We start from the raw sequence: 24,811 nt of genomic DNA on the forward strand, positions 1-24,811 counted from the left end.
TGTATACCTGTTCAGTGAACCCGCCACTGCATACCTGTTCTGTTCAGTGGACCCGCCACTGTATACCTGTTCAGTGAACCCGCCACTGCATACCTGTTGTGTTCAGTGAACCTGCCACTGCATACCTGTTCTGTGAACCCGCCACTGTATACCTGTTCTGTTTAGTGAACCCGCCACTGTATACCTGTTCTGTTTCGTGAACCCGCCACTGCATACCTGTTCTGTTCAGTGGACCCGCCACTGTATACCTGTTCAGTGAACCCGCCACTGCATACCTGTTGTGTTCAGTGAACCTGCCACCGCATACCTGTTCTGTGAACCCGCCACTGTATACCTGTTCTGTTTAGTGAACCCGCCACTGTATACCTGTTCTGTTTAGTGAACCCGCCACTGTATACCTGTTCAGTGAACCCGCCACTGCATACCTGTTGTGTTCCGTGAACCTGCCACTGCATACCTGTTGTGTTCAGTGAACCTGCCACTGCATACCTGTTCTGTTCAGTGGACCCGCCACTGTATACCTGTTCAGTGAACCCGCCACTGCATACCTGTTGTGTTCAGTGAACCTGCCACTGCATACCTGTTCTGTGAACCCGCCACTGTATACCTGTTCTGTTTAGTGAACCCGCCACTGTATACCTGTTCTGTTTAGTGAACCCGCCACTGTATACCTGTTCAGTGAACCCGCCACTGCATACCTGTTGTGTTCAGTGAACCTGCCACTGCATACCTGTTGTGTTCAGTGAACCTGCCACTGCATACCTGTTCTGTGAACCCGCCACTGTATACCTGTTCTGTTTAGTGAACCCGCCACTGTATACCTGTTCTGTTTAGTGAACCCGCCACTGCATACCTGTTCTGTTCAGTGGACCCGCCACTGTATACCTGTTCAGTGAACCTGCCACTGCATACCCGTTGTGTTCAGTGAACCTGCCACTGCATACCTGTTCTGTGAACCCGCCACTGTATACCTGTTCTGTTTAGTGAACCCGCCACTGTATACCTGTTCTGTTTAGTGAACCCGCCACTGCATACCTGTTCTGTTCAGTGAACCCGCCACTGCATACCTGTTGTGTTCAGTGAACCTGCCACTGCATACCTGTTGTGTTCAGTGAACCTGCCACTGCATACCTGTTCTGTGAACCCGCCACTGTATACCTGTTCTGTTCAGTGAACCCACCGCATCAGTGCGCATACCTGTGCAGTTAAGTGAACCCACCTACCTACGTGAGTGCACGCAGTGTGATATACCACTCCGTGCATACCCGATATGGACAAAACAGGTAGAGGAAGAGGTAGTGCCAGAGCCAGAGGATGGCCACCCGGCAGATCTGCGCGAGGTCGTGTAAATGTAATTTCGTGTGGACCTGGCCCACAGTACAGTGCTCGGAAGAAGGCACGTCCCATCACCTCCCAAGATTGTCAGGACGTGGTTGAGTATTTAGCGACACAGAACACCTCATCTTGCTCAGCCACCAGCGCTACTACTAGCACCACTTCCGCTGCATTTGACACTTCGCAAGAATTATTTAGTGTTGAAATCACTGATGCACAGCCATTGTTGTTACAGCCAGATGAATTTTCACCAGCTCATATATTTGAGTTACCCGGCAACACTATGGATGTAACGTGTAAGGAGGATGAAGGACCTACTGATGGTGCATGTTTGGATTTGTCTGAGGCAAGCGAAGCTGGGCAGGATGATTACGATGATGACGATGATAGGGATCCTCTGTATGTTCCCAATAGAGGAGATGAAGAGGGGGACAGTTCAGAGGGGGAGTCAGAGAGTAGTAGGAGGAGAGAAGTTGCTGAAAGAAGCTGGGGCAGCTCTTCGTCAGAAACAGCTGGTGGCAGAGTCCGGCACCATGTATCGCCACCTATGTACAGCCAGCCAACTTGCCCTTCAGCATCAGCTGCTGAGGTCCCCATAGTGCCCACATCCCAGGGTGGCTCAGCGGTGTGGAAATTTTTTAATGTGTGTGCCTCAGATCGGACCAAAGCCATCTGTTCGCTCTGCCAACAAAAATTGAGCCGTGGAAAGGCCAACACTCAAGTAGGGACAAGTGCCTTACGAAGGCACCTGGAGAAAATGCACAAACAGCAATGGGATGGCCACCTGAGCAAAAGCAGCAGCAGCAGCACAAAAGCAAAGCCACCCTCCTTCTCCTCTTCCTCCTCCATCAGGTGCATTATCTGCTTCTGCCGCTTTCTCCCTTCCACCTTCACAGGCACCCTCCTCCACTCCGCCTCTGCCCTTGAGCGGTTCCTGCTCCTCTGCCCACAGCAGCAGTCAGGTGTCCGTGAAGGAAATGTTTGAGCGGAAGAAGCCAATTTCGGCCAGCCACCCCCTTGCCCGGCGTCTGACAGCTGGCGTGGCGGAACTGTTAGCTCGGCAGCTGTTACCATACCGGCTGGTGGACTCTGAGGCCTTCCGTAAATTTGTGGCCATCGGAACACCGCAGTGGAAGATGCCAGGCCGCACTTATTTTTCGAGAAAGGCCATACCCCAACTGCACCGTGAAGTTGAGAGGCAAGTGGTGTCATCTCTTGCGAAGAGCGTTGGGTCAAGGGTACACCTGACCACGGATGCCTGGTCTGCCAAGCACGGGCAGGGCCGCTACATTACCTACACAGCCCATTGGGTGAACCTGGTGGTGAACGATGGCAAGCAGGGCGCAGCGGACCAAATTGTGACACCTCCACGGCTTGCAGGCAGGCCTCCTGCCACCTCCTCTCCTCCTGCTACATGCTCTTCGCTGTCCTCCTCCTCCTTGGCTGAGTGGCAGTTCTCCTCTCCAGCTACACAGCCCCAGCTCCGCAGGGCCTATGCTGCATGCCAGGTACGACGGTGTCACGCCATCTTAGACATGTCTTGTCTCAAAGCGGAGAGTCACACTGGAGCAGCTCTCCTGGCTGCTCTTAAGAAACAGGTGGATGAGTGGCTGACCCCGCACCACCTGGAGATAGGCAACGTGGTGTGCGACAACGGCAGCAATCTGCTTGCCGCTTTACATATGGGGAAGCTGACACACATACCCTGCATGGCACATGTCATGAATCTAGTGGTTCAATGATTTGTGGCAAAGTACCCTGGCTTAGCGAATGTCCTGAAGCAGGCCAGGAAGTTCTGTGGGCATTTGAGGCGGTCTTACACAGCCATGGCACGCTTTGCGGAAATTCAGCGCAAAAACAACATGCCGGTGAGACGCCTCATTTGCGATAGCCCGACTCGCTGGAACTCGACCCTGCTCATGTTCTCCCGCCTGCTAGAACAGAAGAAAGCCGTGACCCACTACCTCTACAACTACAGTAGAATGAAACAGTCTGGGAAGATGGGGATGTTCTGGCCCGACAACTGGACACTGATGGAAAATGCATGCAGGCTCATGAGGCCGTTTGAGGAGGTGACCAACCTGGTGAGCCGCAGTGAGGGCACCATCAGCGACTTAATTCCCTACGCTTACTTCTTGGAGCGTGCTGTGCGTAGAGTGGCGGATGAAGCTGTGAATGAGCATGACCAGGAACCGTTACGGCAGGAACAGGCATGGGACCAATTTTCATCAGACCCAGCTGTTTCCTCAACACCTGCGGCAGCACAGAGGGGGGAGGAGGAGGAAGAAGAGAAGTCGTGTGCAGAAGACGAGTCAGACTCAGAGGATGATGAGCAAGGTGTTTCTTTGGGGGAGGAGGAGGAGGAGGAGGGGACAGCGGCAGGAGAACAACCTCAGCAGGCATCGCAAGGGGCTTGTGCTGCTCAACCTTCCCGTGGTATTGTTCGCGGCTGGGGGGAGGAGGTTGACTTACCTGACGTCACTGAGGAAGAGCAAGAGGAGATGGAGGGTACTGGATCCGACTTTGTGCAGATGTCGTCTTTTATGCTGTCCTGCCTGTTGAGGGACCCCCGTATAAAAAACCTCAAGGGGAATGAGCTGTACTGGGTGGCCACACTACTAGACCCTCGGTACAGGCACAAAGTGGCGGACCTGTTACCAACTCACCAGAAGGTGGAAAGGATGCAGCACATGCAGAACCAGCTGTCAACTATGCTTTACAATGCCTTTAAGGGTGATGTGACGGCACAACGCCAGCAAGGTACCACTGCCACTAATCCTCCTCCCGTGTCCACGCAGTCAAAGACAGGATGCTCCAGCGATCTCATGGTGATGTCGGACATGCGGACGTTCTTTAGTCCAACACCTCGCCGTAGCCCTTCCGGATCCACCCTCCACCAACGCCTGGAACGGCAGGTAGCCGACTACCTGGCCTTAAGTGTGGATGTAGACACTGCTGTGAACAGCGATGAGGAACCCTTGAACTACTGGGTGCGCAGGCTTGACCTGTGGCCAGAGCTGTCCCAATTTGCCATCCAACTTCTCTCCTGCCCTGCCGCAAGCGTCCTCTCAGAAAGGACCTTCAGCGCAGCTGGAGGCATTGTCACAGAGAAGAGAAGTCGCCTAAGTCACAAAAGTGTTAAGTACCTCACCTTTATCAAAATGAATGAGGCATGGATCCCGGAGGGCTGCTGCCCGCCCCAAGACTAAGTCAGTCCCCGCACACACAGCATCTCTGCCTGCACGCCGTGTGACTGGCTGCCTGGCCTGCCCCAAGAAGACTAAGTCGCTCCCAGTCCCTCCACACAGCATGTCTGCCTGCAGGCCGCTTGACTACCTTCTCCGCCACCACCAACAGGGTCCGGGACTCCAGGCGGATTGCTGAATTTTTTAGGCCGCTGCTAGCAGCGGCCGCTGTAATAATTTTTCTGGTGCTTGTACATGACTGCCTAATTTTTCTGGCTGCACTGCGGGCAGCTGCAACAACAAAAGAAAAGGCATGTACATGCGCCCATTCCCCTTCGTGATCATTACCTTGCCGTGGTGAAGGGGCTTGCGTATCACAATGAAGCAATGACTGGCGCCTAGATGAGTGTCTCGGGGGGCACACCCACGATAATAAGGTCGTTGCCTCATTGTGGTCAGACCAAATTTGATCAGCTGGACAGTCACTGTTCTGTCATTCAGCTACATCAGCCAGGCGACCATATGGGCTGTAAAGCCACCAAAACCTGCACTCTCGCCATGGTGCGCACCAGTCCAGCACGGCCATCACTACACAAACAGCTGTTTGCGGTGCGTTACACGGTGAGTTTGGTGTGTCAGTGTGAAGCAGTACCTTAATTACACTACCTGATTGATGTATACACATGCAAGATGTTTGAAAGCACTTTAGGCCTGTCATTTAGCATTCAATGTGATTTCTGCCCTTAAAACGCTGCTTTGCGTCAAATCCAGATTTTTCCCCGGGACTTTTGGCATGTATCCCACTTCGCCATGCCCCCCTCCAGGTGTTAGACCCCTTGAAACATCTTTTCCATCACTTTTGTGGCCAGCATAATTTTTTTTTTTTCAAAGTTCGCATCCCCATTGAAGTCTATTGCGGTTCGCGAACTTTAACGCGAACCGAACCTTCCGCGGAAGTTCGCGGACCAGGTTCGCGAACCTAAAATCGGAGGTTTGGCCCAACTCTAATGACTATTTTAAGCATGCTTGATCATACTAGGCCTAGGTAAGAACATTCCATTTTTCACCGATATTTTTGGTGGATTATGTAACGGCATGCAGATGGGGAAGACAACATGATGAACTACATTTCTCCTGGGAGAACATTTGAGGGAGGGCAGTCGACAAACTGCGACAGTCCTACAAAGGTGGGATAAACTGTGGAGGACATTGACTTCTGCTAGCACCATGGGGGCACTATAAAGCTATTCTTAGCCATAAGTACTTAGTGATGTCGCAAGATTCAGTTGTCTCAGCCTGATGAGCTGAGAATGAAATGTGTAGGATGGAGTGATGCCTGAGGTGGGTAGAGTCAGTGGATGGGTAATTGTCATCATGCAGTGGATATCTTTGTTTGGTTGGATTAATGATTGGGTGTGTTCACTAACTTTCAGTAAAGTATGCCCATCAATTTTACTGTTACGGACGTGGAGTGGGTAGCATACATCATGCAATGAGCATGACCTCCATTGCCTAGGTAAATTGAGCATTACTAGGGTAACACGGGCAGGGGTGTATCTAGAGGGGAGCAGCTCCTGCAACTGCAGGGGGACCCAGATCTGTAAGGGGTCCCCCGCTACTACTTAATTACCTCTGTTAACGGGGTCCAGCTTTCAGATCAGGGGTTTTTGTGGCTAGACTTGTTATGGATTATGAAGTCCACACTTGTTTTAGGACCCTTGCAAGATGGTCCCCCAGGCTGCCAGGATCACCAGGGGGTCACAATGGAGGCCCCATAAAAGTTTGGTTGGAGGGCCCCATGATTCATAGTTATGCCCCTTAACATGTACTACACATAAGTAATGCATATCGGGCTGATTGTGCACACTAGCTACTCGGTGTAAGTAACAATAACATTTCTCTATTATCTTGCTGCACTGGAGCACCTCCTAAGCACAACAGACCACAATACATTTGTAGCCCAGCGACAACAAAGAGTAGGATTCTCCATGTGGTAGTGAGGTGGTGATGTATTTATTCATATTCTGCAAGAGCTGCTGTTAAGCAAGTATAATACGCAATTGCCTAATATTTATTGGCAGTCACTGAAGTTATTGTTTGGATCACAGTGCGTAGAAATGGCTTTTTAAATGCTTAGTAAAATGTGTGATGTGCAGACTTGCTCACAGGCATCTATTTTTCCGCTATGTTGTGAACTGAATTTCTCTGGCTTTACAGCGGGTTGCCATTCATTGTAGCTTACATATGTAAATCAGGCCCCAAGGGTTGGATGGTGCTTTCACTTGAATTTTGTTGATTATGATCTCTTAAAATTTCTTATGAAAGAAATCCATAACATCTTGGAATCAAAACACAACAGATGACATACAGGAATAGGAAATCAGCAGTGCCAGACACAGTTGGAATCCTTTCCAGCTTCTTTGAAAGGAACAGTAAGGGAGTTTCTGTCATTTCCATAAAATAGCTGGGGTTTGTCATAGAAGAGTAAGCTGTTTTTTTCTGAATGAACATAAAACCCATACAGATTAGAAATGGTTGAATTTGTTAACTTTTTAATGAACCACACAATGATGTGTTCACATTACCTGTAAACGAGCCTATTGATGTTTTGGCCTCTTTTCCACAGACGGCTGACCTCATGTGTCAGGCAGTTCATCCACCCGTCTGCCAGCCATAAGTACCATTTGGCTGAATAACATGCAGCCAAATTAAACCACTTGGAAATACCAAACGTGTCACATTTGAAATATGGTGGCATTGCCAGGTGGCAAATAAGTCTCATGTCATGTCTGAGCTTGGTAACCTCTGTGCTCAGATGTAACTACATGGGGGGGGGGGGGGGGGATCACCTGTACCGAGCACAAGTAGCAAGCACCCAGATGGTGGATAGGAACAGATGGACAGGGGGTGTATTCACCACCTTCAGCTGCTCATGGAAAAGAGGCCTAAAGCTCATTTCAAGACTGATCTAAAATTATTATCAATAGCTTAGTAATCAAAATGCTCAGATTATATATTTTATGTCATGAGGCTTCTGCAGCTACAAAATCCTGACTAGATCAGTTGAGTACAGTGAGTGAGTTTCAAGCTCCATGGGTGGGGCTTATTCTGTTTGGATTGCATCATTCTGCTTTTTTAGACTGCAGCAGGAAAGGCGTAGACTAAATCTGTCAAAGAAGATTTCAGCCTACAGCAATGATAGCATTTAATGCGGGGAAGTGCATCTCCTTCGGGCCCCCCATTAAGTACTTTTTAAAGGAATTTCTTTGATTTTGGTTAATTAAGAATAAACACAAATAAAACAAAATCTGAAACTGAGTAGCCAGCAACCAAATTATAATGTACTGTACACTTTTATTACACAATGATAAAGCAGGGTAGGAGGGAGAGGAGGAGGGGTGGTGCTGGGGGCTTGGAGAGAATTAAAGGGAACCTAAACTGAGAAGGATATGGATTTTTCCTTTTAAATAATACCAGTTGCCCGAATCTCCTGCTTATCCTGTGTCCCTAATACTTTTAGCCACAGCCCCTCAACTAGCACGCAGATCAGTTGCTCTGACTGAAGTTAGACTGGATTAGCTGCATGCTTGTTTCAGGTGTGTGATTTAGCCACTACTGCAGTCAGAGACCGGCAGGACAGACAAGCAACTTGTATTGTTTAAAATGAAACATCCATATCCCTCTCAGTTAAGGTTCCCTTTAAAAAGGGTAAAGGGCAGACAGACCTGGAGAAAAGGAGAGGGGTAATGGAGTAATGGATCATGGAAGGGAGGAGGGAGGTAGAGAAGGTAACAAGGGGAAAATAAAAAGAGTGAGGGTGGGAGGGAGAAAAGGTAGCTGGGAAGGAAGAGGAGAAAAACATTGGGAGTAAAGGGGAATGGTGGTGGGATGGGCTCAAGATACCAAAAGGACATGAACCCCTTCAAGGCTTGACAACATCAAGTAACAGGAAAAGAGACAGGTGATCATCAGTGCCAACAAAACCATCTCAAAACAGTAGACCGCAAAAACCCTAGAAAAGTTATGCATTTAGTTAGACTAGGGGTAAGTTTGCAGACAATCTATGTGCATTGTATCTCATTGAAAAATAGTGTCTTGTCTATATCTCTTAACTAGTTCCTCCCCTAGGATGGGTATCTACATCCCTAAAGATCTCACTTTAGCTCCCAGGGGCATAGATCCTCGTCCCTGTATGTTTGCTCTGGTTGCACACGTGTTCCCCTGTGGTAGTGCACAGATTGGGGAATAGGAATACATGTTCCTAAACCCAATATTAGGGTTTAAAGTTGAAATGATTGCTCTTGCAATGAGCAACAGTAATCATTCCATTTTAAATGACAGTGACTGTCGTTCCCAGTTGGCTGGAAAGCAGCTTGAGCTGTGTTCTAACCAGAAAAATGTGTGGTCAAAAAGAATATTACAATAAAAAAAATGTAAAATACATTTCCTATCCCTATAACAAGCCCATTAATTAATTATGCTCCCTCCCTGCCCCCATATAACACAATTGTTTTTTGTTTTTTATTATTACATTGGTATGTTAGGGACTATGTATGCTATGAGGATGTATTACTGTTATTTTTGAAAATTAGTTTTTTTCGCAAATAATTTTTGTTAGAGTACTCAAAATCACATGATGGAAAAAATTCTCCTCTATTTCCAAATAGAATATTGTCGCCATACATTGTACTAGGGACATAATTTAAAAAGGTAATAACCGGGACAAATGGGCAAATAAAATGTATGAGCTTTCATTACAGTAGCATGATTTATTTTAAAACTATATTAGCTGAAAACATAATGATTTTTTTTTCTTATTCACTTTAAAATGCATATAAAATTAAAATAATTCTTAGCAAAAAGTACCACCCAAGAAAGCCTAACTGGTGGCAAAAAATGTATAGATCATTTCAGTGTGATAAGTAGGGAAAAATTCATTGTCCAATGAATGGACGCAGTGCTGAAATGTGAAAATTGCTCTGGTGTTTAAGGGGAAGTGATGAAGTGATTAGGCCACCATGAATTCTATTACCTCCCCAGTAATATACAGTACAATTAATTTTAGTATATTTATAATATTTTAGTGCTTTATAAATAAAAGATAATACTACTTCTAATAATGGGACCCTGAACACACTCACGGAAACTTAACCTCCCTGGCGGTAATCCCAAGTTACGCTCGGGCTAGCCGCCGGCAGCTCTATGCAGAGTGTACAGACGTCGATACTCCTTCCTGTCCTCTGAGGCTCTGAATCACTCTGGTGAGATCTCATCAGTGTTACAGTGCCATCCGGACGGTGGTAAAATTGCCACACCGGAGCCCAGGGAGGTGAGTGAGAGCAAGGGCTGCTGCTGGCATTCTGGCATCATGGGGCAGCACGGTGGCGTAGTGGTTAGCTCTCTCGCCTTGCAGCGCTGGGTCCCTGGTTCGAATCCCAGCCAGGGCACCATCTGCAAGGAGTTTGTATGTTCTCTCCGTGTCTGCGTGGGTTTCCTCCGGGCACTCCGGTTTCCTCCCACATTCCAAAAACATACAGATAAGTTAATTGGCTCCCTCTAAAAAAAAATAAAAATTGGCCCTAGACTACAGTACTTACACTACATAATAGACATATGGCAATGGTAGGGATTAACCACTTGAGGACCTAGGGCTTTACCCCCCTTAAGGACCGGCCACTTTTTTTCCATTCAGACCACTGCAGCTTTCACGGTTTATTGCTCGCTCATACAACCTACCACCTAAATGAATTTTGGCTCCTTTTCTTGTCACTAATAAAGCTTTCTTTTGATGCTATTTGATTGCTCCTGCGATTTTTACTTTTTATTATATTCATCAAAAAAGACATGAATTTTGGCAAAAAAATGATTTTTTTAACTTTCTGTGCTGACATTTTTCAAATAAAGTAAAATTTCTGTATACATGCAGCGCGAAAAATGTGGACAAACATGTTTTTGATAAAAAAAAACCCATTCAGTGTATATTTATTGGTTTGGGTAAAAGTTATAGCGTTTACAAACTATGGTGCCAAAAGTGAATTTTCCCATTTTCAAGCATCTCTGACTTTTCTGACCCCCTGTCATGTTTCATGAGGGGCTAGAATTCCAGGATAGTATAAATACCCCCCAAATGACCCCATTTTGGAAAGAAGACATCCCAAAGTATTCACTGAGAGGCATAGTGAGTTCATAGAAGATATTATTTTTTGTCACAAGTAAGCGGAAAATGACACTTTGTGAGGAAAAAAAAAAAAAAAAAAGTTTCCATTTCTTCTAACTTGCGACAAAAAAAAATGAAATCTGCCACGGACTCACCATGCCCCTCTCTGAATACCTTGAAGGGTCTACTTTCCAAAATGGGATCATTTGTGGGGTGTGTTTACTGTCCTGACATTTTGGGGGGTGCTAAATTGTAAGCACCCCTGTAAAGCCTAAAGGTGCTCATTGGACTTTGGACCCCTTAGCGCAGTTAGGCTGCAAAAAAGTGCCACACATGTGGTATTGCCGTACTCAGGAGAAGTAGTATAATGTGTTTTGAGGTGTATTTTTACACATACCCATGCTGGGTGGGAGAAATATCTCTGTAAATGACAATTTGTTAATTTTTTTTACACACAATTGTCCATTTACAGAGATATTTCTCCCACTCAGCATGGGTATGTGTAAAAATACACCACAAAACACATTATACTACTTCTCCTGAGTACGGCGATACCACATGTGTGGCACTTTTTTGCACCCTAACTGCGCTAAAGGGCCCAAAGTCCAATGAGTACCTTTAGGATTTCACAGGTCATTTTGAGAAATTTCGTTTCAAGACTACTCCTCACGGTTTAGGGCCCCTAAAATGCCAGGGCAGTATAGGAACCCCACAAATGACCCCATTTTAGAAAGAAGACACCCCAAGGTATTCCGTTAGTAGTATGGCGAGTTCATAGAAGATTTTATTTTTTGTCACAAGTTAGCGGAAAATGACACTTTGTGAAAAAACACAATTAAAATCAATTTCCGCTAACTTTTGACAAAAAATAAAATCTTCTATGAACTCACCATACTCCTAACGGAATACCTTGGGGTGTCTTCTTTCTAAAATGGGGTCATTTGTGGGGTTCCTATACTGCCCTGGCATTTTAGGGGCCCTAAACCGTGAGGAGTAGTCTTGAAACGAAATTTCTCAAAATGACCTGTGAAATCCTAAAGGTACTCATTGGACTTTGGGCCCTTTAGCGCACTTAGGGTGCAAAAAAGTGCCACACATGTGGTATCGCCATACTCGGGAGAAGTAGTACAATGTGTTTTGGGGTGTATTTTTACACATACCCATGCTGGGTGGGAGAAATTTCTATGTAAATGGACAATTGTGTGTAAAAAAATCAAACAATTGTCATTTACAGAGATATTTCTCCCACTTAGCATGGGTATGTGTAAAAATACACCCCAAAACGCATTATACTACTTCTCCTGAGTACGGCGGTACCACATGTGTGGCACTTTTTTACACCCTAAGTACGCTAAGGGGCCCAAAGTCCAATGAGTACCTTTAGGATTTCACAGGTCATTTTTGTTTCAAGACTACTCCTCACGGTTTAGGGCCCCTAAAATGCCAGGGCAGTATAGGAACCCCACTAATGACCCCATTTTAGAAAGAAGACCCCCCAAGGTATTCCGTTAGGAGTATGGTGAGTTCATAGAAGTTTTTATTTTTTTGTCACAAGTTAGCGGAAATTGATTTTAATAGTTTTTTTTCACAAAGTGTCATTTTCCGCTAACTTGTGACAAAAAATAAAATCTTCTATGAACTCACCATACTCCGTACGGAATACCTTTGGGTGTCTTCTTTCTAGAATGGGGTCATTTGTGGGGTTCCTATACTGCCCTGGCATTTTAGGGGCCCTAAACCGTGAGGAGTAGTCTTGAAACCAAATGTCGCAAAATGACCTGTGAAATCCTAAAGGTACTCATTGGACTTTGGGCCCCTTAGCGTACTTAGGGTGTAAAAAAGTGCCACACATGTGGTACCGCTGTACTCAGGAGAAGTAGTATAATGCGTTTTGGGGTGTATTTTTACACATACCCATGCTAAGTGGGAGAAATATCTCTGTAAATGACAATTGTTTGATTTTTTTACACACAATTGTCCATTTACATAGAAATTTCTCCCACCCAGCATGGGTATGTGTAAAAATACACCCCAAAACACATTATACTACTTTTCCTGAGTACGGCGGTACCACATGTGTGACACTTTTTTGCAGCCTAGGTGCGCTAAGGGGCCCAACGTCCTATTCACAGGTCATTTTGAAGCATTTGTTTTCTAGACTACTCCTCGCGGTTTAGGGCCCCTAAAATGCCAGGGCAGTATAGGAACCCCACAAGTGACCCCATTTTAGAAAGAAGACACCCCAAGGTATTCCGTTAGGTGTATGGCAAGTTCATAGATTTTATTTTTTGTCACAAGTTAGTGAAAAATGACACTTTGTGAAAAAAAACTAATAAAAATTAATTTCCGCTAACTTTTGACAAAAAATTAAATCTTCTATGAACTCGTCATACACCTAACATAATACCTTGGGGTGTCTTTTTTTTCTAAAATGGGGTCACTTGTGGGGTTCCTATACCGCCCTGGCATTTTACAGGCCCAAAACCGTGAGTAGTCTGGAAACCAAATGTCTCAAAATGACTGTTCAGGGGTATAAGCATCTGCAAATTTTGATGACAGGTGGTCTATGAGGGGGCGAATTTTGTGGAACCGGTCATAAGCAGGGTGGGCTTTTAGATGACAGGTTGTATTGGGCCTGATCTGATGGATAGGAGTGCTAGGGGGGTGACAGGAGGTGATTGATGGGTGTCTCAGGGGGTGGTTAGAGGGGAAAATAGATGCAATCCATGCACTGGGGAGGTGATCGGAAGGGGGTCTGAGGGTTTGGCCGAGTGATCAGGAGCCCACACGGGGCAAATTGGGGCCTGATCTGATGGGTAGGTGTGCTAGGGGGTGACAGGAGGTGATTGATGGGTGTCTCAAGGTGTGATTAGAGGGGGGAATGGATGCAAGCAATGCACTGGCGAGGTGATCAGGGCTGGGGTCTGAGGGCATTCTGAGGGTGTGGGCGGGTGATTGAGTGCCCTAGGGGCAGATAGGGGTCTAATCTGATAGGTAGCAGTGACAGGGGGTGATTGATGGGTAATTAGTGGGTGTTTAGAGGAGAGAATAGATGGAAACACTGCGCTTGGGTGGTGATCTGATGTCGGATCTGCGGGCGATCTATTGGTGTGGGTGGGTGATCAGATTGCCCGCAAGGGGCAGGTTAGGGGCTGATTGTTGGGTGGCAGTGACAGGGGGTGATTGATGGGTGATAGGTGATTGGCAGGTGATTGACAGGTGATCAGTGGGTTATTACAGGGAAGGACAGATGTAATTAATGCACTGGCGAATTGATAAGGGGGGGGGGGGTCTGAGGGCAATCTGAGCGTGTGGGCGGGTGATTGGGTGCCCGCAAGGGGCAGATTAGGGTCTGATCTGATAGGTAACAGTGACAGGTGGTGATAGGGGGTGATTGATGGGTAATTAGTGGGTGTTTAGAGAAGATAACAGATGTAAACGATACATTTGGGAGGTAATCTGACGGTGGGTTTGCGGGCGATCTAATGGTGTGGGTGGGTGATCAGATTGCCCGCAAGGGGCAGGTTAGGGGCTGATTGATGGGTGGCAGTGACAGGGGGTGATTGATGGGTGATAGGTGATTGGCAGGTGATTGACAGGTGATCAGTGGGTTATTACAGGGAAGAACAGATGTAATTAATGCACTGGTGAATTGATAAGGGGGGGTCAGAGGGCAATCTGAGCGTGTGGGCGGGTGATTGGGTGCCCGCAAGGGGCAGATTAGGGTCTGATCTGATAGGTAAAAGTGACAAGTGGTGATAGGGGGTGATTGATGGGTGATTGATGGGTAATTAGTGGGTGTTTAGAGGAGAGAATAGATGTAAACAATGGATTTGGGAGGTGATCTGATGTCGGATCTGTGGGCGATCTATTGGTGTGGGGGGGTGATCAGATTGCCCGCAAGGGGCAGGTTAGGGGCTGATTGATGGGTGGCAGTGACAGGGGGTGATTGATGGGTGATAGGTGATTGGCAGGTGATTGACAGGTGATCAGTGGGTTATTACAGGGAAGAACAGATGTAATTAATGCACTGGTGAATTGATAAGGGGGGGTCAGAGGGCAATCTGAGCGTGTGGGCGGGTGATTGGGTGCCCGCAAGGGGCAGATTAGGGTCTGATCTGATAGGTAAAAGTGACAAGTGGTGATAGGGGGTGATTGATGGGTGATTGATGGGTAATTAGTGGGTGTTTAGAGGAGAGAATAGATGTAAACAATGGATTTGGGAGGTGATCTGATGTCGGATCTGTGGGCGATCTATTGGTGTGGGGGGGTGATCAGATTGCCCGCAAGGGGCAGGTTAGGGGCTGATTGATGGGTGGCAGTGACAGGGGGTGATTGACGGGTGATTGATGGGTGATTGACGGGTGATTGACGGGTGATTGACAGGTGATTGACAGGTGATCAGGGGGATAGATGCATACAGTAAACAGGGGGGGGTGGTCTGGGGGGGGGGTCTGGGGAGAATCTGAGGGGTGGGGGGTGATCAGGAGGGGGCAGGGAGCAGGGGGGGGGGATAAAAAAAAAATAGCGTTGACAGATAGTGACAGGGAGTGATTGATGGGTGATTAGGGGGGTGATTGGGTGCAAACAGGGGTCTGGGGGGTGGGCAGGGGGGGGGTCTGATGGGTGCTGTGGGCGATCTGGGGCGGGGGGGGGAGAAAATCAGTGTGCTTGGTGCAGACTAGGGTGGCTGCAGCCTGCCCTGGTGGTCCCTCGGACACTGGGACCACCAGGGCAGGAGGCAGCCTGTATAATACACTTTGTAAACATTACAAAGTGTATTATACACTTTGTATGCGGCGATCGCGGGGTTAACATCCCGCCGGCGCTTCCGTATAGCCGGCGGGATGTTGCGGCGAGCGAGCGGTGACAGGCGCCGGCGGAGGATCGCGTCACGGATGACGCGATCGCTCCGCCCATGCCCTTAAATGGACCGCCGCCTCTGTGGGTGAGGCCGTCCTGCAGGGCTCCACTTCCCCGCCGCCCCTGTGTAGTGGGCGGTCGGGAAGTGGTTAAATTGTGAGCTCCTTTGAGGGACAGTTAGTGACGAGATATATATATACACTGTACAGCGCTGCGTAATATGTCGGCGCTATATAAATACTAAATAATAATAATGATTTTTTCCTGATTTTAGTGTCTGAAACCTTTTAAAAAGACCCTAAAATCCAGAAATAATTGTACCGCCAGGGGTTAAGACAATCAGGACAGTAATGAGGGTTGTGGATTGACTTAGTACAGCCTGCTTTGCAAATACACTTATCCTATGAGTGTCATTCAGTCGGTGGTCAAATTATAAACACAAATGCACAGAAAAGTGTTCTCTACCCCATAAATTATACAAAGTTATGTAAAGCACCCAAGCTAGTACACAGCATGATATGTGTTTTCATTTACTATAAATAATTATTTTCTGATATGCCTGATCTTCTCTGCTTCTCTGACACCAGATTGCATTCTGATTAAGTAGTGTAATCTGGGGATTTTTTCCTGCCTCGGTTATATGGATAATGTGGGAAAAAGATTTGGCTGATATCACATTAGCACAAATTCTCTAAAAACTGGACCATTTGATTACTGGTTGTTGAATAAATGCTGCTGATTTAACAACATGTTCTGCAATTATAATTCACAAACCACCGTTTCCAATATCAAAAAATAAATATTTAAATATGTTTTTTAGGCTGGACTTCTGCTATGTTGCAGCAATATGCAATGTGAATTCAGCAGGTGATTTAAGCTTCACATTGGACTGAATAAGGTGATTGTAACAGCAGCTTTTTAACGATAAGCCAGAAAATATGTGCTCTTGTGTTTGAGGAAGGTGAAGGCGTGGTAGGTTTTCTGTGAAAATGACCCCATGCTACATTTAAAGTGGGTTGAAACTCACTTTAGAAAACTTTTGTACTTGTTCTTAGGTATTATTTATTGTATTTTAGGTATAAAAGTATTAGTGTAAAACTATTACTACCAGGCTGATCCTCCAGTGCAGTTACAGCAGACAGTGCCATGCTGAAGGAGGTTCTGCACGGCTCTCTCTTCCCCGCATCTACCTGCCTAGTGATGCATCACCGTGGCAACGACGGATGCATCACTCATAAATTGACCTGAACTGGATGGCTTTTTACTGGCCCAAACCCACTTTCCCATCTTTCAATCTATAATGGTTTTATTTTCCCAAGTCAGTTGGTGAAAAGTTTATGATTTTAAGTGGCAGAGATGCCCCGAACAGTTCGCCAGCAGACGATTCCCAGCGAATTTCTGCTGTTCGCATTCTCGGCGAACTGCAAACATATGGCGGGTTCGACCCACCCTCTATAAATCATCATGGAGCCAAACTTTGACCTTTTACATTACAGTCAGCAGACACATGGCAACCAATCAGCTAGTACCCCCTCTTGGACCCCCCACACCCCATTAAAAAGCAGTTGCGTTGGCCATATTGGTTCATTTTCTGCTAGCTGCTGACTGTTAGTGAGAGCAGGGCCAGACTTGCTGCAGATAGGTAGGGAAAGCATTTGCTAGGCCTGAGTTTTTGTTCCTCACTTACTGTGAAAGCACCTCAAACAGCCCTTTTGAGCGCTAGTACATTGGTCTCCTGTGTTTTTTTTTTTTTTGTGTGTAACACTCCACAGCCCACTGACACAAAGAGCTGTATGCACACTACTGTTGTTGCTACATTAAGTTTCAGGCACAGTACCTCTCTAGTGCATTATTATTTCACTGTATTCTGATAGTACTATTGCATTTCTCTGTGTGTGACACTCCACACAGCCCACTGACACCCAGAGCTGTGCAGACTACTGCTATTGTTGCTGCATTAAGTTGCATGCACAGTACCACTCCAGTGCATTCTTTGTAGGAATGTAATGTGATTTCTGCCCTTTAGGGATTAAAACCTGACTTTGCGTCAACTCCATCATTTTTGGTGGGACTTTTGGCATGGATCCCTCTCTGGCATGCCACAGTCCAGGTTTTAGACCCCTTGAAACAACTTTTCCATCACTTCTGTGGCCAGAAACAGTCTTTGTAGGTTCTACAATTGGCCAGTCCATTGCAGTCTATGGAGGTTTGCCGAGTTCGCATGTTCACAAACATTTGCACAAGTTCGTGTTTGCGAATGGAAAAATTATGTTTGCGACATCTCTAGTGACAGTACAAATTTGATTTAGTATTGATCAAGAATTTCGCTTTTGAGAAATTTTGTGTAATTTTCGCAATTATTATTCATCTCGGCACAATCCAGGCCTGATCAGGGATGTAAATATCTGATCTTATTTCCAATAATATATTCTGCTCTTAATAAGACAGGAAAAAAATAATGCATTTGGTCACATTAGTGGCTACAGTAGATCACAGATACAGCAATGCCTCCCCTCAGGGCCCAGCTAGTTAGGGTTCATTGAAGGGCCTGGTATTTCCCCAGCCAGTATCCTCTACTTGTGTACTTCACCCCAACACAGCTTATTAATAGAATCGATTTCTTCACATCTACTCATCTACAGTGATGTGTATAATAAAGGAAATTCCTGACATTTTCTCCTTAACTAACAAAAATGTTTCCAATTTCATCTATTTTCTACTAAGTGTTAACATTTTGTGAGCAATCCCCCAAGCATTTTTATGTGTGGCTTTTGTGCAAATCTCTTAGCGGTGATATTTAAATAGAAATAAGATGTACAAAGCATAGTGCCCTTATTCTTTCAAATGATCACAGACTTTCTCCGGCCATACCACATGCCAGCTTTAGATGCAATAGGTACAATAATAAAGCTTATTTAATGACTATTTTTACTACACCAATGAATGAATACATATATTGCATGCAAAGACTGGCTAAACGTTAAAGTAATGAATTATAGAATCATCCCTAACTCGTATCCTGAGATAGAAAACTCTTTGAGCAAAGTCCCTAGTATTATTATCTGCTGGGTTTTGTATAATGCTGAGTGGCACTGTTAGCACCTATATTTAAACAGAAATGTAATGTCCTCTGGCAGCTTAAATCATTGTGCCCTCATTCTTTCAATAATGTGCTTTTGCAGGGTATTAAAGGTTACTCTTTTTTTTTTCTTGATACATGAAAGCTTTGTTTTAAACTCATGACTATCTGTGTTTCACATATCAATAGTTCTTTTTATTCAATATACATGAAAAAGCTAAATGTTAAGGTTATTATGTGTTTGGTTTTAGATATATTAAGATATGTATGACATGTACAGCAATGATTACTACATTAAGAACTAAGTTATTTAGTGGTTGCTTCTGTAACCATCACCATGGCTGATCCTTGTGCTATGTTAAAGCACCATGGTGACATATAGTGGAACATAAAATAGGATTCTGCACCTGGCAGGACTACTGTCAGGAACCTTGTGTTGCTGCTTTCAGCCTGCTGGTGGCAACATGGAGCAAGACTGTCATGAACTTCTATTATTCCACCAGCAGATGACTCTGAGGACTTTGCATTGTCCTGAAACTCCACCATCCACCAGCAGGGGGCCTGTTAATGCTATTGTAAGGACAGTTCTTTGTCTGGCCTGCAGAGCCCTCTAATGGAACTCTCAGGGCCGGGCCGAGGCATAGGCTGGAGAGGCTCCAGCCTCAGGGCGCAGTGTAGGAGGGGGCGCAGAATTCATTCAGTTGTCATTCCTAATTGTGTTTGAAGCAGAAAGAAATCAGAAAAGGGGATACATGGCAGTGACTGCAAGCCAGATAACTAGATATTAAGGTGTTGGGGAGGTTGTGGGCCCTGTGGCGCCTCTTAGTCTAATAGCAATCAGTGTTTGATGGCTCGGGTGGCAGGGATGAAGGGGCGTACTTTGGTGTCTCAGCCTTGGGTGCTGAAGGACCTTGTCCCGGCTCTGGGAACTCTCACCACCAGCTGCATCCGGTGTTTACTATCACATGGACTATTTAAGAACTGGCTCTATCTCTTGCTAATGGCCAGAATTGTGAGCTTCCAGTCCTGAGATTCTGGACATCCTGGTTCCTGTTCCTTGCCCTGATCTCTGTATATGCTTTCCTGCTGCCGAACCTTGTTTATTCTGTGTGAGACCTTGATTTTGCCTTATCCCTGGTACTGTACTTTATCTGATTACCTGTTCTCCTGTTTGACTCTGATACTCTGCTTGATTCTTTGTTACCGCGTATGATTGTATATATTTTTATGTTGTTACTTTCTGTATATATTATCATGTACTTAGTTAGATAGATAGTCAGGTGTTGTATATATTTGTCACTGCCTCACGGGTTATTTGTATATATTGTGTGCTGTGCATAGGTTTGCATGATATTTGCATTCATGTTTGTATGCCTGCATTTGCAATAAATCTTTTTTTTTGCACCTTATTCCCTGGTTCCAGTGTCGGTATACTGCAAACTGTGGTCAAACCCCGTTTCTCCATTCAGGTCTGTCACAACTATGTCACCACCTGGGATACATTTCAGAATGTAAATCAGACGAGGAAAGATTTTACAATGGGCAAACACTGACTAAATAATTTCTAAAGACATACTGTAAAAAAAAGCAATTTTATCAATTACATTAATTACATTTTTTTTCAGTACAGTTACCCTTTAACTGATTTTTTTCTGGTCTTAAAGAGACACTGAAGTCTCATAAAAATCCTCTTTTTATTGTGTTTAACATTATTTCCCTAACTAAAACACTGCATTCCCGCAGCTGAAATCTAACTAAATCCCCCCTAACTCCCCCCTACCTCTCCCCCGCAACATCCACGACTTTCTTGGTCGTGGATTTTGCTGCTGGAGGAGGCAGAGCTTTCAGCCGCAGCTCTGCCTCCTTAAGCGTCAACCAACCGTATCTCCGCCTCTCCCCCGCCCCTCTCAGTGAAGAAAGACTGAGAGGGGCGGGCGGAGGCGGCGATCAGCACTGATAGACGCGTGTAGAGGCAGAGCTGCGGCTGAAAGCTCTGCCTCTCATGGAAGCGCTGCCCGGATTGCCCCCCCCCCCCTCCCAGGGAGTTAGGAGGGATTTAGTTAGATTTCAGCCACGGGAATGTGGCGTTTTAGTTAGGGCAATAATGTTAAACACATTTTTGAAATAAAAAGAGGATTTTTATGAGACTTCAGAGTCTCTTTAAGTCACTAGTTCTTGGATCCTTTCATTATCTTTTGCATACTGCCTTTTTTTTCCTTTTTGTCCAAAAATATAGGGTCTTTAGACACCGGGACATGCGGCTTATTGTCAGATATTGGAACAGACAGCTACAGTATATTTTCTTGTCAGACCTGATTGACTTCAGACTTTATATAGAAGGACAGTGCAATTACCAAACAATTAAAGGTGTTATCCAGATAGTCTTTTACCATCATTAAGCTCATCATTCATGTTTCACTATTCAACTCATTACTGAACAGTGCAGTGTTTTGTGGGCAGGACACCAGCCAATCCAAAGGTCTTATATGTGTATGAATAGGTATACAGATGCAGGTTAGCACTACTATAAACAGAGTTGGGAGTTTGAAAATGTAGTGCTTGTACTTTATATTAAACAGGTCTGCTTTCAGAATTTCACAATTGAAATGTTGGGATTATTTGGGCAGTGGTGGTCCTGAGGGTCTACTGTTCAGCGGACAACTATAACAACTGCACATACATTAAAACTCTAATGCTAGGTTCACAGTGGTCAGTTGTATAACGCACACGTTATAATGTGTTATAATGACTGTGATCTGCAGTGGGGACTGGACAAAGACTTTAATGTAAAGCCTGTATGCAGCGAGTTAGAATAACGCAATCAATTACAACTCAGAGATGTGAACAGCCCCATAGAATTGTATGGACAGTAAGGTGGCATGCAGAACTATTCTGCACCTCAACTGAGCTCTGTGAACAGGACTTAACCACTTAAGGACCACAGGCTTACACCCAGGGCCAGAGTTAAGTCAAGGCCAAATAGGCCATGGCCTAGGGCACATAAGGATCAAGGGCAGGTGGGCAGCAGGCTATACTGGGGTGGAGGTAGGGAATGGTCAACTGGCTACCTATACTGGAGGGGGGTCATGCTATCAATACGGAAGGGGGAAGGGTTATCTGGCTATCTGGCTTCTTATACTAGAGGGAAGGGGGAGGGGTCATCTAAAATGGAGGAGAAGGGAGGAAAGGTTATCTGGCTACATATACTGGAGGTGGGGGAGGGTCATAGGGCTGCCTATAATAGAGGGAAGGGTTATCTGGCTACCTATACTGGAGGAGAGTCATATGGCTGCCGATACTACAGGGAAGGGTCATCTGGCTGCCTATACTGGAGAGGGGCAGCTGCTGACAGTGGCCTTGGGTGGTAAAGAGTACAAATCCGGCCCTGCATACACCCCCCTAGTGAGTGACCAGGTGATTTTTTACAATTTAGTGCTCTGCAGCTTTAAAAGCTCGCTGAAGAGCCATACAACTTAGCACACAAATTAATCTGCCCTCCTTTTCTTTCCACCAACAGAGCTTTCTGTTGGTGGCAACTGATTGTTGCTGCGGTTTTTATTTTTTATATACATTTTTTTTGTTATTAAATTATCAATAAATTTAGTTTCACACATTTTATTGAAAATTTATAAGGTTACATAAATGCTATGTTTTAACCCCTAGCAAAGGGCATAGTCTGAAGACAGTGGTTATAAACACGTAGACATTACATTTGGGTCTGTATTCCAGGAGGGCTAACAGGTTAAACAATGGCATTATAGAATGATTGCTTTAAAAAGGAAAGAGCACAAGACCGAAGCCCCAATGTATGTGAGCAGGAAAGCCAGGGCTGCCAAGGTCTAGTGAAAGCAGCTGTGGTATCCTTAATTATGGGTAGAGTTCGTTCTGATATTAATATATCTGTGATGATGTGATCAGTGAGATCCATAGACAAAGTTGGCTGGCGCCATTGACGAGCAATGTGTATCCTAGCGGCTTTGGCTATGTGTTGCGAGAGCCTGTGCTGGGGATATTTCCAACCCTGGGGTTTGTCTCCTAGGAGTAAGAGTACAAGATACAAGATACAAGATACAAGAAGGATTTATTCGCCAAGTGTGGGGGTACCGTACTCGGAATTGCTTGTGGTACACATGGCTTAGGCAAAGTACACGATAACAGTTGTCCATATTACATATGTGACTACGGTTATACAAAACAACAACATTAACAATACATATTACGACTGCAATTACTACCATTTTACATTCTAGCAGCATTTACAAGATACCCTGGACGGAGTCCGAGCATCAATAACAGTGTGATGACATCACTGTGATGGCGTGAGTTAGATGCAGATGATAAGGCAGAATGCAGACGATAAGGCAAAAGGCCAGCATGCTGATTGTAGACTAGGAGGGATAGTCAGGAGTCTGTGTTGTTGAGCAGTAGAACTGCCTGGGGGAAAAAAGAGTTCCTGCACCTGGTGGTCTTGGATGGGATGGTTCGGAAGCGCCGGCCGGATGGGAGACGCTCAAAGAAGCGGCTGCCGGGGTGGGAGGGATCGCAGGAGATCCTGGTGGCCCTCTTCCTCATCCTAGCCGCGTGGAGGAGATCGAGAGGTGGTAGGGGCGATCCGATGATCTTTTCTGCCTCCCTAATGATTCTTTGCAGTTTGCGTCTGTCGCTGGCCATTGCGCTGGCATACCAGACGATGACTGAGGAGCAAAGTATGGACTCCGTGGTAGCGGTGTAGAAGCTGGTCAGCAGCTCCCGAGGCATGCCAAATTTTTTAAGTTGGCGCAGGAAAAATAGCCTCTGTTGTGCCTTCTTCTGAATTTTGATGGTGTTCTGCCCCCATCTTAGATCAGTGGATAAGGTTGTGCCAAGGAACCGGACCGATGATACTCTGGAGACTTCGGTATCGCCTATGTGGACTGGTGGGAGAGTGGGAGGGTTCCTCCTAAAATCAACAATCAGCTCAACAGTTTTTGCTGCATTGAGGACAAGGTTGTTATTCTTGCACCAATTACAGATTCTTTCTATCTCACTGCGATAGTCTTTCTCTCCGTAGCTGCCAATGAGACCGATGATTGTTGTGTCATCTGCAAATTTGATGACCTTGACGGAGTCCGAGGAGGAGGTGCAGTTGTTGGTGTAAATGGAGAATAGAAGCGGGGACAGTACACACCCTTGAGGTGCTCCTGTGTTGGTAGTTCTCTCGCCGGAGGAGCAGTTACCGAGCTTGACCTGTTGTGGCCTGTCTGTGAGGAAGCTCCTGATCCATGCACGAAGTGTGGGGTCGACACCGAGCTGTGCCAGATTGTCAACCAGGATGTCTGGGCAGATCGTGTTGAAGGCCGAGCTGAAGTCCAGGAATAGGATTCTGTAGAGTAGAGGGTCTAGTGAGAGGGACATCTCTAAGGCTGTGCTTATAGCGGAAGTGATCTGGTTCCAAAACCTCCTCACTTCTGGGCAAAACCACCATATATGATCTATAGTTCCAGGTGAGACACAATCTTTAAAACATAGTTGGGAATTAGACAAGACAAGACAAGACAAGACAAATAACATTTATATTGCGCTTTTCTCCTTGCGGACTCAAAGCGCCAGAGCAGAGCAGCAGCCACTAGGGCGCGCTCTATTGGCAGTAGCAGTGTGAGGGAGACTTGCCAAAGGTCTCCTACTGAATTAGTGCTGGCTTACTGAACAGGCAGAGCCGAGATTCGAACCCTGGTCTCCTGTGTCATAGGCAGAGCCCTTAACCATTACACCATCAGCCAATTAGACGAAGATATAGCGTGCATTTTCATGGGAGTAATATATGTCCTATGTAGTATTTTGTAGTTGGTTTCTATGTGAGAGAAGTAGCTGCTTCCTTTCGTTAGAGTGAGACAGCATCTAGACCAGCGTTTATGAGTAAGGGTGAGGCCCAGATCACTTTCCCACTGCAAACATAGAGCGATTTTTTAAAACTCCAATGGTTGGGATAGTATTGAATAGCCATAGGAGATAAGATCTCCCTTCAGAGGGTGTAGGGAAATCCAGGCCTTGTATTGGGTCCTGTTAGGGAGCCCAGTGTGGGTAATGGGGAATGTTTTTATATAGTGGTAAATATGGATAGCATGAAAAAATTCAGAGGGCGGAAAGAAGGCGAGTTCCTTAAAATGTTCCCAAGTGGGTAGTTTATCATTCATTAAGAAATTTTTGAGGGTA

General features: G+C 45.7%; 1 long non-coding RNA gene across 3 annotated transcripts in view; it reads right to left on the reverse strand.

Moving 5' to 3' along the window:
• The window catches only part of LOC137561444 (uncharacterized), a 411,299-nt gene that overhangs the window by 28,016 nt on the left and 358,472 nt on the right, over positions 1-24,811 (reverse strand). For all 3 annotated transcript variants that reach the window (XR_011030017.1, XR_011030014.1, XR_011030015.1), the window contains one exon: positions 20,025-20,111. This is a non-coding gene — a long non-coding RNA (uncharacterized lncRNA). The remainder of the gene's footprint in view (positions 1-20,024; positions 20,112-24,811) is intronic.

Source organism: Hyperolius riggenbachi, chromosome 3, assembly GCF_040937935.1.
Source record: "Hyperolius riggenbachi isolate aHypRig1 chromosome 3, aHypRig1.pri, whole genome shotgun sequence".
Taxonomy (NCBI): Eukaryota; Metazoa; Chordata; class Amphibia; order Anura; family Hyperoliidae; genus Hyperolius; species Hyperolius riggenbachi.